Below are 13,132 nucleotides of genomic sequence, written 5' to 3'. Positions count from 1 at the left end.
TTTCATTTAACAATCTTTAAGATGTGGTAATCACCTACCAAGAGATGTATTAATATACAACTTGGTACAGTTTAATGATATATTTTGGAGGACATACAGAAGCAAATAGTGTAAAAATGACTTTGCTAGAATTTAAACATAAGTGGGACTCTGGAGTAAGAATGTTGTGTTTTTAAGGCCATTTTCTAGTCAACAATTGTTCCTTTGTTTGTTCTCTGAGGGGACAGAAGGGCTACCGTTGGTCTGCAGTCAGTCTCTGAGCACTGATTTCAACAGTACTGTCACGGACATCTATTTATTTTAGCACTGTTTGTTTTGTAGCTTTAGCCGGCTGGCCTCGACACTTTCTGTCTCAGTGACCAGCACTGAGAGCCAACTGGAATTGACCCTGTATCACTTTGGAAAAGCAACAACGATTTTTTTTAGCCTTCCCTGGCAGAGAAAGGTCTACAAATGGGATTATATTAGTAATATCAACAAGAAAAGGAACACCGATGAGTCTTCCCTTCTGCTTTTCTCTTCGAGGCCATAGAAAATAATGTCTAAAAGGAGATTATTATGGCACTAAGCATAAATCCTGATTGTATCTAGTACTGCTCAGACAGCCTGTTACTAAAATGTTGATAAATCTTCTATTAAGCCCAGAATTATGCACACATCTTGCCAAACCAACAGGCCCAGAGTTCCTGTACTCGAGTGCTGCATATTAAAGCGAATGCACGATAAAAATGCTGCAAGAAGGTCAACATGTACACATCATATGTCAACCGGCAGCTTATTCTTCCCATCTATTTCACAGCTCTAAACGCTCTTTAATTCTCTCATCTGGTGGACCTCTTTCTCTCTGACAGACCTGTAAATTGCTGTGACTGCTGGCCAAGCCCGGCTGCCCTCTTCTACAATGCCAAAGCAAGCACAACTGGTAATGATGGGGAAAGCAGCACTCTGCGCACCCTTTACACAGCACAAGGTCTCAGGCAGAGCGTACTTCGGAGCCAACAGGTATAAATGTATGTGCTTCTGTCTGAACACCAGCCAATATATTGGTATTCTTGGAGTTGAGACACAGCTGGCAATGTGTAATAATGCTGTGTGCCTCTTTGCCTTCCTCTCTGAGTCACTAATTGCAGAGCTGTCTGCCGTTGCTGCCACAGAGAGGTCTGATAAAACCATGCGTGCCTGTGTGTCACTGTGATAATGCTGCTGACGAGGACTTCACAAGCTTGTTAACGAACACAGTCCTATTAACTGGGGACACTTTTACAGGAGTTAAAATGAAGGAGGAGAAGAGCGGTAGGGAGCTGTTTTATAGCGGTTTTATTACAGTTTACAGTACATTAACCAGACTCTCCAGAGAGCTGATGAGTAAACTCAATCTGAGTTGGACAGGTGATGTCTTCTGTTTAGAAGAGTCTTTCAGGGTCCATAAAACCAATAATGATCAGTAACCGTAAATAAAAAATAAAGAGTTTATAGTAATGTTGTTTATCAGGTTTACAAGAATTTTGGATGGACAAACAAATGGAAGGAATTCATTATATAAAAAAATATAACAGAGCCTACAGATGGATGGACAGACGGATGGCTGCCCAAACAATAGAATGGATTCACAGACAATCAAACTGATATAAACCAATAAATGGAAAGATAAAAGAAATATGAATCGTGGAATGGTGATGAATGGATAGATGAAACTGTCAGTTTGTTTGTATTGAAGTTTTTTTCTGCCATGATTGAGTTCCAACGAGATTAAAAACCTCTTTTTTTTTTCAGGGTAGTCCAAGCGAAGAAGCAGCAACAATACAAAAAAGTAGAAAAGGGGGAAAATGTTATGCAATTTAAGAAAAACAAAAACATTTGCCTAAAGAACTTTTAGTTTGAAATAAAAAACCACTTCCTGAGCAGAGAGGAATAAAATTAGGTTAATCCAATTCAGTCCACGCAAAAGAAAGAAAGAAGCAACAAATTAATGAAGAAAAATGTTTTTTGAGTATCAAAAATCGGTACCGTAATTTTCGGACTATTAGCCGCACCCGAATATAAGCCGCAGGAGCTAAATTGCATGATTTGTACATATACAAGCCGCACCGGACAATAAACCGCAGGTTTTTTATGTTTAACACAAACTGTCTTGCGCTCGCAAAGTCCGTCTTTCTCGCTGTCTTTCTGTCTCGTACCAGTGAGGACCTCCGCATTCCCGCACGCGCGGCTACCGTACTTGTGTGTTGAAGAAAATGTTATGTCAACATGGTGGATGGTAAAATCCATAGATTTAGGTATTACCCTAGTGGCCGTTAGTTGTAAAAGTCCATAGATAAGCCGCATTGTTATATAAGCCGCAAGGTCGAAAAATGTGGAAAAAGTTGTGGCTTATAGTCCGAAAATTACGGTAATATGATTTCAGCCATTTTAGACCACAGATATAAGATAACTAGATAAGAAATATCCATAGTTTATTTTTATTTTAGTTTCCCTCTATAAAGTCTTCCTTCAATGTATTTAGATGATCAATTAGGAAAAAAAATCTAATTTAAAAAAAAAAAAAAACTCATTGTGTGATCAGACTGGAATTAACTAAAGGAACTAGATACAAATTATATTCTTTTTGTTTCTAACCTTTTTTTAAGCCTTAAGACAATAAAGATAAGATAAAAAGATGGTGCTTATCCATACTCTAAATGCAGGTTTAAGAAAAACGTTTATTATTGTATCAATAGTCTCAAGGATAAAAACATGAACAAAAATCCATCCATTCTAGTTCCTGGCCAGAGGACGGGCCACATATTGATTGTGTGGCTGAAATTAAAGTCCCACGCTTTTAATCGATTCAGTCAGAAATGTTCAAGTGTGCCCAGAGTACAGGTCAAGTTATCTCCACTATGCTCGCCTCTTGACCCAGCAGACAAAAGTCTCCATTTGAGTCCGTCACACCAGCATTCATGCGCTTCTACTGCCGCACACATTCGCTTAGCCGTCTGAATTTGTACACCAATTTATTTTCATCATACAAAATACGTGCCAGTGGTAAATCCGCTCTTCCATTTCCACAGCATACATCTTATTTTATTCAACTTTCTGGGGGTCAGCGTCTGTATGCCCGTCCTTCAGTACTTTTGAAATGACAACATGCCCTTGAGGGCATCAGTTTAGCCCCTAAACGTGCCATGTGACACTCATGGACTGATATGTGACATCTAGGAAGGAATAACAAACATCTCCCGATGCTCAGGGCTTACAAATGGATGAGGGTACAGAGCAGACAGATTCACCTTGGTAGAAAGACTAGAAATATAGTAAATACCAAAAAATATCTAAAAATGAAGCCATAAATGTCTAACTGAAAAAATAAATATAAGCTTAAAGGAAAGACTGAAAAATAAATTCATATTTTCTCTCAAATAAATATTTCATGCTAATGGCGAATCTAATTACATCGTTTGAGCGATCATAGCATGTGTAGCACAAGACCTCCTGACACAGAGGACGGCAAAATGTGGAGCTCTGAAGGCTGAGACTTAATAAGTCAATCTGGTTAAGCTTGGCCGCATTTAAATCGAGGTGTAGAGGTCAACATTTTTCCTCTCCTCGTGGGATGGCCTAGCACCATTTAGAAATGCAATGCTTTGAAATGCTGTAAAACAGACAGGATTACAACATGTCCCCTTTTTTTTAGGTTACAGATTTTTGCACTCTTAGACACAGTAGAAATCTGTTTAAAGCCTTAGAAAATCTATGGAGAAAATGATCAATAAATTCATTCTGTTTCAGTCATGTCAGTTAAAAAGGAAAACGTACATTATCTAGTGTCATTTTCCACATTGCAGTATATTGAAAGCATAATTTTCTGTTGACTGTGAGTTGGAAAAAAACGGTTTTCAAGAAATCAAGATTAAAATGTATTAAAGAAATAAAAATATTTTAACACAGAAATGCTTGAGTAAATAATTGGAGTCTGGGGACGCACTGATAGAAAACTTTGGGCCTGTATAAATATTAATATTGCCGTTATGGCTGATTTCCCTACCATTTGGACACGGTGAAAAAAGGGGCAGAGTGCTTTAGTTAAACAGCCAGAGTCCTGTGCTGTGGCTCTATCACTGTAGCATGACCAAACAAACATTACATGACCTATCCCATGACCATCAGCTGTTAAAAATTGCAGTTTTACTTATTAGCCATATACCTATGTTTAAAATCACTAACATCAGCAGATATAGATGTCAATGCAGATATATCCTGCATCCCTAATGGGGTCTGACAAAAAAATCTAAAGAATCTAGCTACTTATAAAGCACCCCTGCATCCATGCAGATTTAAAAAGTTGAGTGGAAGGAAAAACTGGGCTAAAAAAAGGTGCAAAAGGAACAGGATCACTACACCATTTGCAGGTATGCTAAGCCAGGTGCACGGAGACACTGCATTAAGAGTCACAACACAAAGATGTGTTTAAGATATGAGCTACAGTGGTGTATTCATTCTGTTTAGCCACTTCTGAAATAAAGACAACATTGAAACAATAACTGAGGCTGTAACCCCAAAACTTGAACTTGTTAAATGGAGCACTGGGCAATTATTTGCTTTGAAATACAGTCAAAATATAACTAATCATAATTTTCAAGTCCCACACATTGCATTTAGCAAAAGTAGACACTGACTTTCTCACTCTAGCCCTTTAAGGGGCAGTAATATGCTGAAAGTGGGTTTGCAGCACCAAAGAAGAATAGAGAAAACTGAATCTAACATGCAGATCTATAGCCTCGTGAGACCATTCTGATCTCGCGAGCTTTCAAGATTTCACTCGCTAATCAGTCTGGAGACTCTCCTTTGAAGAAAATTTGGAGCCGTTCACCAAACGAACGTCCAATCAGCGTTGGCTTTGAGGCGGGTTGAGGTGTGACGCAACGAGAAGCGCGACAGTTCAGTCTAAAGAACATGGCGGCTTCAGCCGATGAAACTAGCGTTAGCGTGGCTATCGAGCAAGTTTTTTCGGAATTTCACTGTATTTCTTCACTGAAAGAAGAGCAAAACACTGCTCTGGAGGCTTTTCTCAGAGGAAAAGATGTTTTTGCTCTTCTCCCGACTGGTTTCGGCAAGAGTTTGATCTATCAATTGGCTCCTCTTCGTCGTTGCTCTGTTACGTCATATGCTTCATTGATCTGATTGGTTTATTTGGCCTGTCTATCACCAACATTGGCCAATCAGCTAACCAGTATTTTAGCCCCTTCCCAAAATTACTTCAACGGAAGGTTTCCAGATGGATATGCAGAGCAAATCCATCTGGCGGAGTCAGGTTAGCAGATCCATGCATATGAGTAAAAGTCACATTTTTAACATAACAATAAAGTCCTGTGACAATTATTGCTGTACAAGTTAGCTTTCAAAACCATTAAAACAATGAAAACCTGGAGTGAAGTCAAGCCAAGGGCAACAAAACATGCTTGTGTTTAGTGCACAGGAAAATCAGAATAAAATTACAATATTGGCTAAAAAAGAAAAAAAAAATCACGATTTAGATTTCTGCTAAATCATCCAGCCTTAGTCTAATGTTTAGTTTCCAGAGTTAGTGATAATTTAAGCTGCCATGTCATCTCCTGGTGCTGCTGCACTGTTTTCTTTAGTGCAAAGTCAGCGCAGCAATTTACCAGGGAATAATTCGGTACTTTCCTTTGCTGACAAGCTTTATAGAGACACAGCGTTCATTTTCCAGCAGGACTTGCTGCCTGCATACGCTGCCAAAAGTACCAATACCTGGTTTAATGAGCAAGGTATCACCACTAAACTGGCCTGACCTAAACCTTAAAGAGAATCTATGCAGTCAAGAGAGAGATGAGAGATGCCAGATCCAATAATGCAGACAGGCGGAGGGAAACCCGGGCCTTTAACACCTCAGCAGAGGCAGGCACAAAAAATACTTTTTAGTGGAACAACTTGTTTTGCATTAAAAAAAATTTTTTTTAAATGTTTAAATGAAACATTTTCCCATTAAAGATGCATATGTTCTATATCTAGTTACCTGAAGAGCCTTTATAAGTCAAGGAATGTCTAGAAAACGTCCCCCCCACCCACCGTATGACCGCAACCCCTAACACTGAAGTATATATCAGCATTCAGGATATTGCCAATGGCAATTAAAGGAATAGTGATTTCAATTCAGCTCGGCTTCATCCAGCCCAAAGCTTTCCTGATATTCATTCTCTGCAGGCCGTGACCAGCCTTTAGCTTCCCGAAAATTCCCCCAGGAGGTGGATAGGAAATTAAGTCATTTAAAGGCCCATTGGCCGTAAGCCCCAACAGCAGGCAGAGAGACGCTGGGGGCCATTTAGTCTAAAATGTGCATGGTTTTAACAGCTAACCAGAGATTTATGACGGCCCCTAGAGAGCAAATTCAAGGGGGAGCTGAAGAGATGAGGAATGGAGATAAAATGAGAAAGAAAGGCTGCCTTTATTGAAGGGTTGTGATGCTGATGTGAGAGAATGACAAAAGAAGCTGGTGAAAAAGGAGGGGAAGCATTTCAAGCTTGTGTTCAGACGCATCCAAGTTTGGCCTCATAAAATAACACCTTTACATTATTCAGGAGTTCTTTGGTTAAAGACCAAAGAGTGTAAGTGTGTGTCACTTTTTTTAAAGGTCGCCAATGGAAAATCAACAGTCAGCTGCATATAACTGAATTCTAACTCGAAGGGACGCAGCAATGATGAACCAAACATTGGCCCAATTTCTTGTCAAAACATTTCCTCAAAAACTCAGAGAAAAATAGAGATGACATGATGTGTCGAACTTCACACAGCTTAACCGACTGTATCCCAACGCCCATGTAGCCTGCTGTCGTCTTTTAAACCCAATATGTGTTTTTTTGTTTGCAGTAGTTGTGAGGGGCAATGACAAACATCCCAGTGGCTACTTTTAAAATAATCTCGATATAACCTTTCTAAATTAGAACATAAACTTACGGAGCATCTCAGGCACAAAAAGAGATATTTGAACTTAACCACCCTAAGCACACCCAGAGCACAGGCTCCCCTCAGGGGTGCGTCCTGAACCCCCTGCTGTTCACTTTGATGACACATGACTGTGTCCCCAGGTTCACCATCACTCACATCGTGAAGTTTGCAGAGGACACTACCGCAGTAGGGCTCATCAGAAACAATGAGCCCAACTACAGAGAGGAGGTGGAGCAGTTGGTGCAGAGACAACAACCTGATCCTGAACGTGGAGAAGACGAAGGAGATCATCGTTTTTTCAGGAAGAACCAGTCTAACCACGCTCCACTGCTCATCAACAGCTCAGCAGTAGAGGTGGTCAGCAGCACCCTAATTCCTGGGGGTTCATATCATAGACACCCTTACCTGGACTGAAAACACTACCTCACTTATCAAAAGGGCACAAAAGCACTTGTGCTTCCTGCAGAGGTTAAGGAGAGCCCACCTGCCCCCACCCATCCTCACAACCTCCTACAGAGGCACCATAGAGAGCGTTCTAACAAGCTGTTCACTGTGTGGTATGGAGGCTGCAGACCCTCAGACTGAATGAAGATGAGGGGAGTGGTGAGAACAGCAGGAAGGATAACCGGGGCTCCTCTTCCCTCCATTAAAGACATTTCATCCCAGCGCTGTGTGTCCCCAGCCAATAACATCATCAATGAGCCCTCACACTCCCACCATGGACTGTTCTCCCTGCTGCCCTCTGGGAGGAGACTTTGCAGCATCCGATGCAGTTCCAACAGGATCTGTAACAGCTTTTTCCCCACTTCAATCACACTGTTGAAAACTCTAATCGAAATCACAAATCAAGACTCTGCATCACACTGTAAACATCATACTTCCACTACATGGCGAATTTTCAAATCCCCTTAAATAGAATATTACTCAGTGTTCTTCTGCATTTTGCGCCATAATTACTTATTTTTTCACTGCTCTGAACTTTCACATGAATGCCTTTTGAACCATGTCTCTCCTACACTGCTTACATTTTGATCACTGCTGCACTTTATAAATGTAAATGTTCATTTCACTGCCAAACTGCTTATTCACGTTAAAAAACTGCATTGAAATTAATAATAAAGTTCATAAAGTATGTCTAAGTTTAAGTCACAAGCCCTACAGTTCACAATCATGCATGACTTGTAGGATGACTAGTTTATAAATGAGGTGCATATAGGACAGAGTTTTGCCTTTGTTCTGTTTGATTGATCTTTATTTCTCAGTTGATGAAGGGTTAAAGATGTGGCAGCCAGCAGAACGCCAGGTTCCTCAGGTGTTCAGGAGGGAAAACTTTCTATTTTTCCAGCTGACAACACAATGAGGCAAATACTTGATGCAGATGTTAATGTCTAAGATGGTAAGGCTCCAATAGAACAATGGGATACTGGATCGTACCCCTTAGGATAGATAACTGAAAGATAATATGGGAGAATTGCTGTTAGTTATTGTAATGTTTAACATAGATTAGATCATTTGAAAAAGAGCAGGGTTAAAACAATCCAAACTGACTGACTGCCATTTTTAGGAAGGGAACCTTTTCTATCCTTAGGGAAGGGGGGGGAGTTTAAGATTTTAACAGTACCTGCTAAGGGTTAACTACCCATCATTAGCGTGTCAGGCTGCTTTACAGAGAGAATCAAAACCAAACAGCAGGTATATTTATGACAACTATAAAATTCAAACGGTGTTCATTTTCTATTTTACAACTATTTTCACCAGCTTTAAACTAGGGCATCTTTTAAAATGTCTGCTGGGTGTCCGTGTTAGCAGACACTAAAAGAAAAAAGCATCCATAAAGATTTCAATTCAAATTGTTCTTTATATTCGTTTATAAAATGATTACCAACTTAATTTTATTCTCTTATTTGTATATGTCAAAATACTGACAAATAATAAAATGATAACAGTAGCAAATAGAATTTTATCCCTTATCTTAATGCTAAATATTTGTTGAATTTATGTGTTATTTTTCCACACATGTAAAAGGGAGATTATGGTAGCATTATTAGTTGATCTTGTGCTGCAAAATGATAAAAAAAAAAATCAGTGTTGAAAAGACAGATGAACTTGATTAAATTTCCCCACCTGCTCCAGAACCAAAGAAAAATAAAGTTATCTCTGAATATTTGCTGTTGACTCTTGAGCCTTCCACACAATATTAAAGAAGAAGTCTGGCATTTTCCATTTGAAAGACTGTGAAGTCTGCATACTTATTCCTGCAAACGGAAAATGCATGGAATGCAGAAAGCCTCTTCAGCCTTTTCTGACCTTAATCTTCTCCTGAATGCAAGCCTGCGTGTTTGTGTTTCTGACTACTCACTGTAGTAAGAAACAAAAAAGGCACACAAAAAAAATCTCCTGCATTTTCTTAATAGACTGATTAATTATGGAAGCTCTTCTAAATTAGATCAGTTGAGTTTTTTTATTACTTACAGGCTTAACGTACACATATTCACACAGTGTCTGTTTAATAATGTATGACTGCCCTTTTTTCCACTTCTTTGATCTGTTAATTATGATAAACCTGCTAGTGGTCTGGTGATTAGGGGGAGCACAGTGAGGAATGCCCTGAGTCTTCTAATACACTGGTGTCTCTTTTAGAACCAAAGAAGACAACAAAGTCAGAACGCAAGGAGGACAGAGGAAGACAGAAAACAATCTAACCTCAAGGAGGAAATAAACTGGAGAAGAACCTCCCTCTGCTTTTATTTTACAACTGCCTAAACTTATTACAGTGACTAGTAATAAATTATAAATGAACTTATGCAAAACTGGATCTAAAAATATGAAATAATGTGATTTAATTACCTTGAGAAATTAATAAAGTTTTTAATATTTCTTTCCTAAATATTTGTAATTTTGTTTCTGTAGAAATTCTTGCTTAAAGCTTCATGTTTACTTTTCCTGTTTCGTTGTGAGTCCATTCAAATGTTCACAGGGAAACTAAAAGGCAGGTAGTTTGAGAACGCTACAGAAATAAAAAGTTATTAAATATCCTGCAAGAGCTGTCTGCCTGAACAGAACAAGATAATGAGAATTGTTTTCTAAACTCTACATATAAAAAAAACAGAAGTCTTTAAAGTGGGTTGAAAGGAAACATGCAACAAAGAAATTTCCAAGAAGCCGAAAAAACATGCATATGCTTTAAAACGTTATTGTTTGAAACACCAAAATAATGATAACTGAGGTTATGAGTGCATAGGTCAAATTAGAAACTACAAAATCAAGACTGCAATAGCCAAAGTGAAGCCAATCCTTGGTAAAGTCAAACCCCTTAGTGAAAGGCTAATGCATATTTAATACAATTCAACTGAATGCAACAGTCAATCAAGGTGAAAGGGCATCAAAACAAACCTTTCCTGGAGAAGTAAAATAATTCACAATTCACAGCCCTGACCCACAGACACTCTCATCAGCATGTGACCCGTCAGGTTTGTCTGTATCAGGAGGCTGGTTTAAACATTTATTAGAGCAGTTTATGAGTGCATGCATCAATCTAGAGAGGATGGGAGTCTGATGGGAAGACCAACCATCCAAAAGAATCCGCATCAATCACTCAGACACATCAAAATCATATCAAACCGTAGTTTCCACATGTAAGCAATGACAGTGAATGAATAGCATGAAAGATTTCCAACCAGCTCATTTAACTTTATTCATATAACGATAATTCACAGCACATAACCTGTCAAGACAAATGGTAGCATATCACCTACTGGTATAATAGATATCTAACTCTAAAACAGTCCAATCATATCAACAAATTCTTATTTGATCAACTCCTTTTAATTTTTGTTCTTCAGATTTTATGTTCTTTTAGCAAATCGTAGACACTAAGAATGGTACTTGGAATTTTTCCTGCTTTTCAAGTCCATTTAAATCAATCTATTTCAGTTTAGGGGGTCCTAATTACCATTTTTAGAGGTTTTTACATTTTACTTCAATGAGACTTGCATATTGAAGGGACTATAACAGGTGTCTCCCTTAGCCTGAGAACGCAGCAGAGGAAAGGATTACTTGGTTTCTCTAACAGACCTGTTTGCTCCGAGATCAGCTGGCATATGAATGGATGCTTTTTTGTTTTTCTCCTTCAGGCTTTGTCTAGCTTTGCTGTTAAACATCTCACTCAAACTAATAGTTTAAGTGTTTGTCTTTCTGCTCTAAAGAGAGTAGTTCTTAACATAAAGCTTTAATCTTGGTGAAGATTCTCAGTCATTAAGGTCATAGTCATTCCAAAAAAGTAAAAAAAAAACAATCCACTGGACTTTCTTTCCAAGTTTGAAGACGTTTCGCTTCCCATCCAGGAAGTTTTTTCAATTCCAAATGTCAGAATTAACGTTAAACAGAAGGGGTGGACTCAGGTTTCAGCTCTCAAAAACCTACAATGCAGCGATAGAGTCTATTCCTTCTGGTCAGCCAGGCCAACAATGCCCGTAACGACTCCCATTTCAGAGGCATAGACCAGTATCGGGTATTGCAGGCTAACGTAGATCTCAACAACTCCCCATTACTAAGCAGGCAGACCCGTCCTTCCGGTTCAATTTGCATGTTTTCTAAACCAAAAGACAACTTTGTTTCAGTCTAATCTATAAAGCTTGGAATTCAACGCTAATTCTGACATTTTCAATTGAAAAAGGTTCCTGAATGGGAAGCCAAACGTCTTCAAACTTGAAAACAAAGTGTTTTTTTTTTTTTTACTTTTTTAAAAAGCATTTATCTTGCAAAATTTGTTTATCCGGTGTTCAGATGAGATTTATTGTTTGTAGAGCATTTGGTAGTTGAAGCAGCATTGCATAGTGTACGATATCCAAGGCAAATTTCCCTGTGAGAACAATAAAGCATAAACCTATCTGTCTATGTAGGCAGTTAGATAGATGGATGGATAGAACATTTTGACTGCAAATCATCGGCTAAATATGGAGGAAAACATTTTTTACTCAATTGTTTAATTTCTACACATGTGCAGCACTAAGAACTCCCTTATAAACTCGTTTATAATGTTCCAAACATATGAAGCCATTTAAATCACATGTGCATGGATATATTTAGAGATTAATATTCTGGGCAGTGATGTTGTTTGTAACCTTCCATCCCTGAACAGGCAGGCAGTGAATCAACAGTTTAATAGTTTTGGTGTTCAACAAAAGCAGCTATCCTTGCTTTATTGTAAAAAAAAATGCTAAAAATATCTTAAGTTCTTTATTTTTTTTTTGAGACAGTACTGAATGCTAAAACTCAACAAAGCAAAGAACCCACATGCGTGCACAACAGATGCTGTGCAGTCGTTTGCATCTGAAGAGGCAACCATAAAAAGATCAAATCTAATGACAACAGTCAACATTTGCATGGATCTCAGAGGAGCGGTCCAGCAAAGTACAAACCTTCCAAGATAGGAAGATTAGTGGTAGTAAACAACCTCATTTCAGCTGCTTTATTGGGAGGTATTTTATCCAAACAGAACAAAGGCCCTTGTGTTCATGTCAATGCTGTCAAGGAGGAACATCTGCTCCTGAACAAGCGAAAGCTCTTCCCCACATCGGATTGAGAAGAGAGACTGACGAAAACAGATTACGGCAATATCTTGGGACGGGGAAAAAGGAATGAGAGATAAAAACACATGAAAGAGAGAAAAAAAGATTACAAACAGGGCTGTAAAGTCTCCACAACAAGGCTATCAAAGCTCTCTGAATAATGTGGTGTGATAATGATAGGAGGTTGTGAATAGAGGCTGTAATACATTTTTTATCGTTCCATGTGTGGAAAAAAAAAAGCTGGTTTCATCAGAAAGCCCAACTTGAAACCCTGCCAGTTCTGAAAAGGTAATGTTTGCATCACTCAGATTGTGGCTGAATGGTAAGGACCAAATATCAGCACAGTCCGTGTCTGTCTTCTAAGCACGTTTAAGGTCTAGATGGAGCACAAAACATTTTTCAGTCTTTTGATTCCTATAAATATGAAACACAATGTAAGATTATCATCGTTTAATTGGCCTAAATTTGTCTGTTAGACATTGCAGCATTAGATGCAGGATGAGCAGATTCTGCAACAGCTTCTTCCCCACTGCCATCAGAGGGCTGAACTGTTGAAAAACTAAATCATGTCACAAATCGAGACTCTGCATCCCACTGATAACATTATACTAAAATAAAAC

General features: G+C 38.7%; 1 protein-coding gene across 2 annotated transcripts in view; it reads right to left on the bottom strand.

Moving 5' to 3' along the window:
• The window catches only part of LOC107098493 (ecto-NOX disulfide-thiol exchanger 2-like), a 245,190-nt gene that overhangs the window by 53,210 nt on the left and 178,848 nt on the right, over positions 1-13,132 (bottom strand). The window lies entirely within an intron of this gene.

The sequence above is a fragment of the Cyprinodon variegatus genome, unplaced genomic scaffold (assembly GCF_000732505.1).
Source record: "Cyprinodon variegatus isolate N-32 unplaced genomic scaffold, C_variegatus-1.0 Scaffold783, whole genome shotgun sequence".
Classification (NCBI taxonomy): domain Eukaryota; kingdom Metazoa; phylum Chordata; class Actinopteri; order Cyprinodontiformes; family Cyprinodontidae; genus Cyprinodon; species Cyprinodon variegatus.
The sequence above is the reverse complement of the archived record's forward strand: the minus strand, read 5'-3'. Positions and strand labels throughout refer to the sequence as shown.